The following is a 9,400-nucleotide window of genomic DNA, read 5'->3' as shown; positions in this document are numbered from 1 at the left end:
AATTAGTGCATTGTTCAATTAAACAAGCCTTCGAAAAAGATTGGAAGAAAAAAAAATGTTTTTTGAGAAAGAGTCTCATTCTGGCACCCTAAGTAGAGTGCTGTGATGTCATAACTCACAGTAACCTCAAAATCTTGGGCTCAAGCAATCGTCTTGCCTTAGTTTTTCTTTTCTTAGTAGAGACGGGGGTCTTATTCTTGCTCAAGCTGGTCTCAAACTCCAGAGCTCAAGCAATCCACCTGCCTAGGCCTTCCAGACTGCTGGGATTACAGACATGAGCCACCACACCCAGCCAAAAATACATTTTCTTTCTTTCTTTTTTTTTTTGAGACAGAGTCTCACTGTGTCACCCTCGGTAGAGTGCTTTAGTGTCAGAGCTCACAGAAACCTCAAACTCTAGGGCTTAAGCGATTCTCTTGCCTTAGCCTTCTGAGTAGCTAGAACTACAGGTGCCCACCACAATGCCTGGCTATTTTTGTTGTTGTTGTTGTTGCAGTTTGGCCAGGGCTGGATTCAAACCCGCCACCCTCGGTATATGGGGTCATTGCTCTACTCACTGAGCCTGGCTATTTTTTGGTTGCAGTTGTCATTGTTGTTTTAGCAGGCCTGGGCCTGGCTTGAACCTGCCAGCTTTGGTGTATGTGGCTGGGGCCCTACTCACTGAGCTACATGCACCAAGCCTTTTTTTTTGCAATTTTTGGCCAGGGCTGGGTTTGAACCCACCACCCCTGTGTATGGGCTGCCTCCCTACTCCTTGAGCCAGGGGCACCGCCCCTGAGCCTTTTTTATTCTCATTTTTATTATTATTATTTTTTTTAACACAGGTGCCAGGACCAACAATCACCAGCTGCCCAGGTACCAAAAAAATTATGCTTCTGAAATCTCTTGATGTGGATTCTGCATAAAGAGCAGCTGAGTTGCCCCACGTGTGCCACTCACAACAGAAGCCCTTTTTTAAAAAATACATTTTCTAAAGTACAATATGGTTGTAATTTACACAATTGGTTTCAAATATGTATTTCATTCACCAGATAAATAATTGCTCATCACTTAGATAGGCAGTTAATATTCACGTGATAGTATGTGTTTGATACGCATTATAGAGATGAAAGCAATGATCAGAACTTTGTGGAAGAAATTGAATCAGATTTCACTGAGTCTTAATAGTTGGAGAATCATTGTAATGATATTTGAGCAGCAAGACCACTGTTTTCATATGACTGCTATCGGGTGTGGCGATGTCGATGCATTTCAGCCAAACTTACAGAATAAACATATTTGTCTCTTTAATTTCTGATACTCACAAAGACACGACCTCGGTGGGGAAAACTGGAATAGAGATCATTTCCCTCACGTCCTTGACTAGAACAGGTATTATCTTCTTTCTGCAGTTTTTTCGTTTGTTTGTTTTTATTTGAGACAGTCTCACTCTCTTGCCCAGGCTAGAGTGGGCAAACCTAGCTCACAGCAACCTCAAACTTTTGGGCTGAGCCGATCTTCCTGTGTCAGTCTCTGAAGTAGCTGGGTCTACAGGTACCTGCCATCACGCTCGACTAATTTTTCTATATTTAGTAGAGACTGGTCTTGCTCTTGTTCAGGCTGGTGTTGGACTCCTGAGCTCAAGGGATCCTCCTGCCTTAGCCTCCCAGAGTGCGAGGATTACAGGCATGGGACCCTAAGCCCTGACTCTTCCTGTGAGGTTTTTTTTTTTTCTGTGAGACAGAGCCTCAAGCTGTCGCCCTGGGTAGAGTGCCTTCCTGTGGGTTTTAATTGTGATAATTAGGAAGTAACACCAGCTTCTCTTACTCCCCTCCGTGGTGAGTGCAGGCTGTGCAGACCAGCTCTCCAGAGGCTCCCAGTTGGTTGAAAACATGCACAGACTTCTACTGAGTCAGAGTGCCTTCTCAGCAATGATTCTGCTTTTGCTCAACAGTTAAGAACATTTATTTCTAAAATATTACTTGTGTATTTTAATGTCAGTTTTTCCTTATTATTAACTCTTTTTTTTTTTTTACTCTATAATCAATTCCAGGCCTGGCACAGTTGCTCATCCTTATCTATAATCCCAGCAATTTTGGGAGCCGAGGTGGGAGAATCACTTGAAGCCAGGAGTTCAAAGTTACAGTGCATTGTAATCCAGCCACTATACTCTAGCCTGGGCAACTAAGCAAGACCATGTCAAAACGAAAACAAAAATAGGCCAGTGTGATGGCTCATGCCTGTGATCCTAACACTTTGGGAGGCTGAGATAGGTAGATTGCTCGAGCTCAGGAGTTTGAGACCCATCTGAGCAACAGTGAGACCCCATCTCTATTAGAAAGAGAAAAACTATCTGAGACCCTGCTTCAAAAAAAAAGTAAAGCGAGGCTCGGTGCCTGTAGCACAGTGGTTACAGCGCCAGCCACATACACTGGCTGACGGGTTTGAACCCAGCCCGGGCCAGCTAAGCAATAATGACAACTGCAACAGAAAAATAGCCGGGTCTTGTGGCGGACACCTATAGACCCAGCTACTTGGGAGGCTGAGGCAAGAGAATTACTTAAGCCCAAGAGTTTGAGGTTGCTGTGAGCTGTAATGCCACAGCATTCTACCGTGGGTGACAAAATGAGACTCTGTCTCAGAAAAAAAATAAAAAAAGAAAAAGAAAAGAAAAGAAAGAAAAAGAAAAGTGAGAGAGAAAAAAGGAAAAAGTACTGGATTCATTTCCTTAACACAATTATTAAATTTTATCTTCTTATGAGCTTCTTTTGGTGTTTCCATTACAGTTAACCTTTTTCTTCTTCTTTTTTTTTTTTTTTTTTTTTTTTGTAGAGACAGAGTCTCACGGTACCGCCCTCGGGTAGAGTGCCGTGGCGTCACACGGCTCACAGCAACCTCTAACTCTTGGGCTTACGCGATTCTCCTGCCTCAGCCTCCCGAGCAGCTGGGACTACAGGTGCCCGCCACAACACCTGGCTATTTTTCTGTTGCAGTTTGGCCAGGGCTAGGGTTTGAACCCACCACCCTCGGCATATGGGGCCGGCGCCCTACTCACTGAGCCACAGGCGCCGCCCACCTTTTTCTTCTTTTATTTAGATTTACTTTCCCATTCTCCAATACATTTTCTTTGGTTTGTTTATTGATTGATTTATTTTGAGATAGAATCTCACTATGTTGCCCTCGGTAGAATGCTGTGGTGTCACAGCTCACAGCAACCTCAAACTCTCGGGCTTAAGTGATTCTCTTGCCTTAGCCTCCCGAGTAGCTGGGACTACAGGTGCCTGCCACAACACCCGGCTGTTTTCTGTTGCAGTTGTCGTTGTTTAGCAGCCTTGGTGTATGTGACCAGTGCCCTATTCACTGAGCTGTGAGTGCCAAGCCTATTCTCTTTGGTTTAACAGTTTTCTAGCTACAGTTTTCTGTCCAGTTCATCTATTTAGCATCATCCCTCACTTTTTATGTGTATCTTTATTCCCTTTGTAAAAGAAGATCACATTTTTAGTGTACCCTACAGGTTAAAAATAGAAACTTTTACAGTCTCAGAGCCATAGCTCAGTGAGTAGGGCGCCAGTCACATACACCAAAGCTGGAGGGTTCAAGCCTGGCCTGAGCCTGCCAAACAACCATGACAACTGGGCAACCAAAAAAAAAAAAAAAAAAAAATAGCTTGATGCTGTGGTGGGATGCTGAGGCAAGAGAATCACTTGAGTCCAAGAGTTTGAGGTTTCTGTGAGCTGTGATAGGTTTCTGTGAGCTGTGATGCCACGGCACTCTACCGAGGGTTACATAGTGAGACTCTGTCTCAAAATAACAAACAAACAACTTTTACAATTTTTGGATAGCTCAATCCTCAGCATTTTTTGTAGGAAATTTTGGAAATGTCAATGAACTAAAATGTCCTTTTTGCACACTTCGTGTCATCTTGATTTTTTTTTAACTATTAACACAGACTTAGCTCTAAAACGGGCTTTAAAATAGATAAATATGCAAACCAACAAGCAAACAATGGTACAAATACAAAGAAAAGCAGAGGCAAAAATTAGCCTGGGAGAGGCAAAGATTAGAAAGGCATTAAAAAAATTAGGGGGAAACACAATTTTCTTGTCTGATGTTATAATCTTTAGATCTCTGTTAATTCCCCTTATGTTGGCTGGCTATGGAGGGTTTGTGGTTCTGTTCCCTAGGGAGGTTTATCTAGACCTACATATGTTTGAAGAAATTCCAGAATGCCTTGGCTAAAGGTTAAAAAAAAAAAGAAATGTAGGGTGGCACCTATGGCTCAGTGAGTAGGGCATGGGCCCCATATACCGAGGGTAGCAGATTAGAACCCGCCCCTGCCAGCTAAAACAGTAGTGGCAACTGCAACAAAATATAGCTGGGTGTTGTGGTGGGCGCCTGTAGTCCCAGCTACTTGGGAGGCTGAGGCAGGAGAATAGCTTGAGCACAAGAGTTGGAGATTGCTGTGAGCTGTGATGCCAAGGCACTCTACCAAGGGTGACAGAGTGAGACTCTGTCTCAAGGAAAAAAAAAAAAGAATTGCAGGAATTCACAACCTGAAGGGACACCATGGTAAGTGAGACACATGGTGATTGGTGGAGTTGTCACTGCCTTGTAGCTCCCTAAGTTGTCATTAAGAGCCCTCTTTTCAGGCTGCCCTCTTTACCTGTTAATATACCCAAGTGCTTTCCAACTGGGTCAGAGAAAAATAAACAAATACTCAGGTACCTCTGAAAGTTTATCTGTTTTCTGGGTAAAAAAACAAACAAAAGTTCCAGGCCCATCTTCCTTTTTTCTGCTGTAAGACACACAAGGGACCAAATATTTTAAAAAGCTCTAGTTCTTTTTGATTGAGGACAATATCGAAGAAAAAATAAAAATTCGAATTGGGTGGATTGTTTTACATGACTCTTGGAAGAAGAAAGGCTGACATCAGAGAAGACACTCCTCCGATTGCTGTGATAACAGCAGTAACCTTCTCAGAGGAACAGTGAGTCGGTGCCAGTGTTTTCCATTTGTCTCCTTTTAAATCCTTTTTGTCTTGCTATGTTGAGAGAGGGTATTTTTTTCACATTCTATTTTACATTAATTTTAATGTGCCATGTTATACAGATTTTCAGACTGAACTGTGCATCTTTATTGTGTTGAACCCTAAAACTTCAAATTCTTCGAATTGCTCTCATTTTATTTTCTGAGCCTCAGCCTGGGTGTTCTAGAACTGCCTCAGACACATGCAGACCCAGAGGCCTCCCCGCTTGCTAATAGCCATCAGCAGAGACTTTCACTATCTCAAAACGATGATGAAACCCCATCTTCCCTCAGGAACCCAACCTGGCAAGTAGAATCAGTCAATGGATATTAATGGAACATGATAATAGCTGATGGGTAAATTATGGGTTCTCCAAGTTTATTTGTATGTGTTTTTTTTTTTTTTTTGAGACAGAGCCTCAAGCTGTCACCCTGGGTAGAGTGTTGTGGCATCACAGCTCATAGCAACCTCCAACTCCTGGGCTCAAGTGATTCTCCTGCCTCTGCCTCCCAAGTGGCTGGGATTACAGGCACCTGCCACAATGCCCAGCTATTTTTTGGTTGCAGCTGTCATTGTTGTTTTGGTGGGCCCAGGCTGGATTCGAACCTACCAGCTCATGTGTATGTGGCTGGCACCTTAGCTGCTTGAGCCACAGGCGCCGAGCCTATTTCTATTTGTTTTTTATCAATGCTTCTCTAGACTTCCTTTTTTGAAGCTGATTTTCCCTTTTTATTTCCTTATGCTTGTTTGTTTGCATATTCATTTATTTTAAGGCTGTCTCCCAGGGCTGAATTCCGATTTCAGAAGTCCTTGGATGCAGAACTATTGTCTTGGTGTTGTGCAACTCCAATTATCCAATCCAGGCAAAAATAATCTGAAAATAAAACTAAATTATATCCTCGTTAGTATAGTGGTGAGTTGAAAAAAAAAAGGAAACTAAATTATAGCCAGATTCATCAGAAAACTATGTAAATGGAATAGGGAATTCCCTTCCCAGAAAGTTTATTTTGAATCTCTTTTATTTTTTATTGACTCTGTGGTATTCCATAGAATCATTTTATAAAATATAAAAGCTCAGCTGAATTATATCATGTTTCCATATTTAAATTAGTTTTAGGTATTTCTCCAGTAACAATACATGTAATTCCTAGACACCTTGGCCCATCTAAGACGCTTGTAGTCCAAGATTTTTTTTAACTCAACAAATTATGGCCACACAAAGTTTTAGTGCAACATATTCAGATTCTTGATGGATTAAAATGCCCAGCAGCTATGCACCAATGCTGCAGTCTATGCTAATTGCCCAGTCACCACAGAAATAAGACACAGATTTATCTACAAAGATCCCAGCCCCCACGAAAAATCTAGTAACACTAAAAATTTTAAAGAAAAAGAGGAAAAAGAAGAAAAATGATTTCCATTTCAATTGAAGTAGAGATAGGGAAATCGCTTAACTAAGAAATACGGATGTCTTCAGTTTTATTGTATGAGCTGCACATGATAAACACTACAGTGTGGACACCAACCTTCAGTTTTTTTGTATCAGATATGCCAATTGTCTTTTTTTTTGAGACAGAGTTTCACCATGCTGCCCTCGGTAGAGTGCCTTGGCATCACAGCTCACAGCAACCTCAAACTCTTGGGCTTAAGTAATTCTCTTGCTTCAGCCTCCCAGGTAGCTGAGACTACAGGTGCCCACCACAATGCCCCATTATTTTTGTTTTTTTTTAGTTGCAGTTTGGCCAGGGCCAGGTTTGAACCCACCACCCTTCGTATGTGGGGCCGGCGCCCTACTCACTGAGCCACAGGCGCTGCCCTGCCCTGCTATTTTTTTGTTGCAGTTGTCATTGTTCTTTAGTTGGCCCAGGCTGGGTTCTAACCCGCCAGCTTCGGTGTATGTGGCTGACGCTGTAACCACTGTGCTACAGGCACCCAGCCAAGATGTGCCAATTATCTTTTTGATGATAGAGGGGAGACATTTATTTCATTGTAACCAGATAGAATAAGGAAAACCTGAGAGTCTACAGGCAAGTGTGGAGTTTTGGGTCAGGAAGATGAGAAAGTAGTTGAAGTCTGATGGTTTCAGTTTTCTCAGTAAATCATGAGGTGGGGGCATCTCGAGAATGAATATGCCTGAAGGGTGCAGGAAATTTGAAGGAAGAGCAGTAGGCATGACATAAAGTTGTCCAATAGGAGACACAGTAGAACTGATAGACACAATAGGATGTCTAGTTGAGGTTGTGACCAAGTCTTTACCTGGGTTGTGTGGTTCAAAAATATCCAACTGCTCAGATAGAAAAGGAGAACTTCCAGTCACAGTTGTGCCCTGACCACCCTCCTGTGAATACAAATGGTGGGGAGGGGGAAAAGGAGGGAAGTGAAGGAAGTGAGATCATCTCAAGGGAGTTATTAAAATGCTCAACTGTGGAATCCAGATCAACAAGGAGGGAGGTAAAGGACAGGGGCCTGAGATGCGGTGTGGCCAAGGCATGGGATACTGTACTGTACTCACACTGAAAAGTGTGAGTTACTGGAGCAGTCAAGTTAGAAGAATAAGAGGGGATAGTTAGAGAAATGTATATTAAAAAACAAAATTTCGTCTCGGCACCTATAGCTCAAGCGGCTAAGGCACCAGCCACATACACCAGAGCTGGTGGGTTCGAATCCAGCCTGGGCCTGCCAAACAACAATGACGGCTGCAACCAAAAAATAGCTGGGCGTTGAAGTGGGTGCCTGTAGTCCCAGCTACTCTGGAGGCTGAGGCAAGAGAATCGTTTAAGCCCAGGAGTTGGAGGTTGCTGGGAGCTGTGATGCCATGGCACTCTACCCAGGGCGCCAGCTTGAGGCTCTGTCTCCAAAAAAAAAAAGAAAAAAACAACAAAATTTCAGAAGTGGAGATCTTTTTGGAGATTGATTTCTTTTTTTTTCTTTTTTCTTTTTTTAGAGACGGAGTCTCATTTTTTTTTTTTTATTTAAAAATTTTTTTTGGTTTTTTTATTTAATTTTATTTTATTTTGGCTTTTTTATTTTATTTCGTTGCTTATTTTTTATTTCTTTACTTTTTTTTTGTTGTTGAGACAGGGTCCCACCCTATGCCCCTGAGCAGAGTGCAGTGGGCGTGGTAGCTCACCACGACCTCAGACTCCGGCTGCGGGCACCCCGCTGCCTCAGCCTCCGGAAGCCGCTGGGATTACAGGCGCTCGCCGCGGCGCCCGGCTGGATTTTTCCATTTTTTTCACGAGTCGGGGTCTCATTGTCGCTCAGGCGAGTCTCGAACTCCTGAGCTCAAGCGATTCTCCCTCCTCAGCCTCCGACAGTGCTGGGATTACAGCCGTGAGCCACCGTACCCGGCCAGAGTCTCATTTCATTGCCCTCAGTAGAGTGCTGTAGCGTCACAGCTCACAGCAATCTCCAGCTCTTGTGCTTAGGCGAACTACAGGCGCCCACCACAACACCTGGCTACTTTTTGTTGCACTTTGGCCAGGGCAGGGTTTGCACCCGCCACCCTCAGTGTATGGGGCCAGCGCCCTACTCACTGAGCCACAGGCACTACCCAGGAGATTGATTTCTTGATTGTGGGAAGTAGTTGCCAGGAATCAAGAATAGAAAGAAGTCATCACAGACTCCTTGATTCCTTTTCAGCCTGACATTTTCAGTTTTTTATAAATGGTATAGAAGAACAGTTTGATTTTGTATTGGTATCTTGTTGTCTGAAGACCTTATTAAATCTAACTGGTTCTCATTATGTTTTTCATTTATTTATTTATTTTTTGAGACAGAGTCTCACTATGTCACCCTCGGTAGAGTGCCATGGCGTCACAGCTCACAGCAATGTCAAACTCTTGGGCTTAAGCAGTCTCTTGCCTCAGCCTCCCAAGTAGCTGGGACTATGGGTGCCTGACACAACACCTGGCTATTTTTTTGTTGCAAGTGTCATTGTTGCTTAGCTGGCCTGGACTGGGTTCAAACCCTCCAGCCCCGATGTGTGTGGCTGATGCCATAACCACTGTGCTACGAGCAATGAGCCAGGTTCTCATTATGTTAAAGTTTATTCTCTTGGACTTGCTAGAGCAGTGATTTTCTTTTCTTTTCTTTTTTTTTTTTTTAAGGCAGAGTCCCAGCTAGTTTTTCTATTCTTTTTTTTTTTTTTTTTTTTTGTAGAGACAGAGTCTCACTGTACCGCCCTCGGGTAGAGTGCTATGGCGTCACACGGCTCACAGCAACCTCTAACTCTTGGGCTTACGCGATTCTCTTGCCTCAGCCTCCCGAATAGCTGGGACTACAGGCGCCCGCCACAACGCCCAGCTAATTTTTTTGTTGTTGCAGTTTGGCCGGGGCTGGGTTTGAACCCGTCACCCTCGGCATATGGGGCCAGCGCCCTACTCCCTGAGCCAC

General features: G+C 43.5%; 1 non-coding gene across 1 annotated transcript; it reads right to left on the bottom strand.

Moving 5' to 3' along the window:
• Nucleotides 1-820: 820 nt before the first annotated feature.
• On the bottom strand, nt 821-955 carry LOC128589504 (U11 spliceosomal RNA). Its single transcript, XR_008381067.1, has one exon. It is a non-coding gene; the product is annotated as a U11 spliceosomal RNA (small nuclear RNA).
• Between the last annotated feature and the right edge of the window lie 8,445 nt (nt 956-9,400).

Source organism: Nycticebus coucang, chromosome 6 (genome assembly GCF_027406575.1).
Source record: "Nycticebus coucang isolate mNycCou1 chromosome 6, mNycCou1.pri, whole genome shotgun sequence".
Classification (NCBI taxonomy): Eukaryota; Metazoa; Chordata; class Mammalia; order Primates; family Lorisidae; genus Nycticebus; species Nycticebus coucang.
The sequence above is the reverse complement of the archived record's forward strand: the minus strand, read 5'-3'. Positions and strand labels throughout refer to the sequence as shown.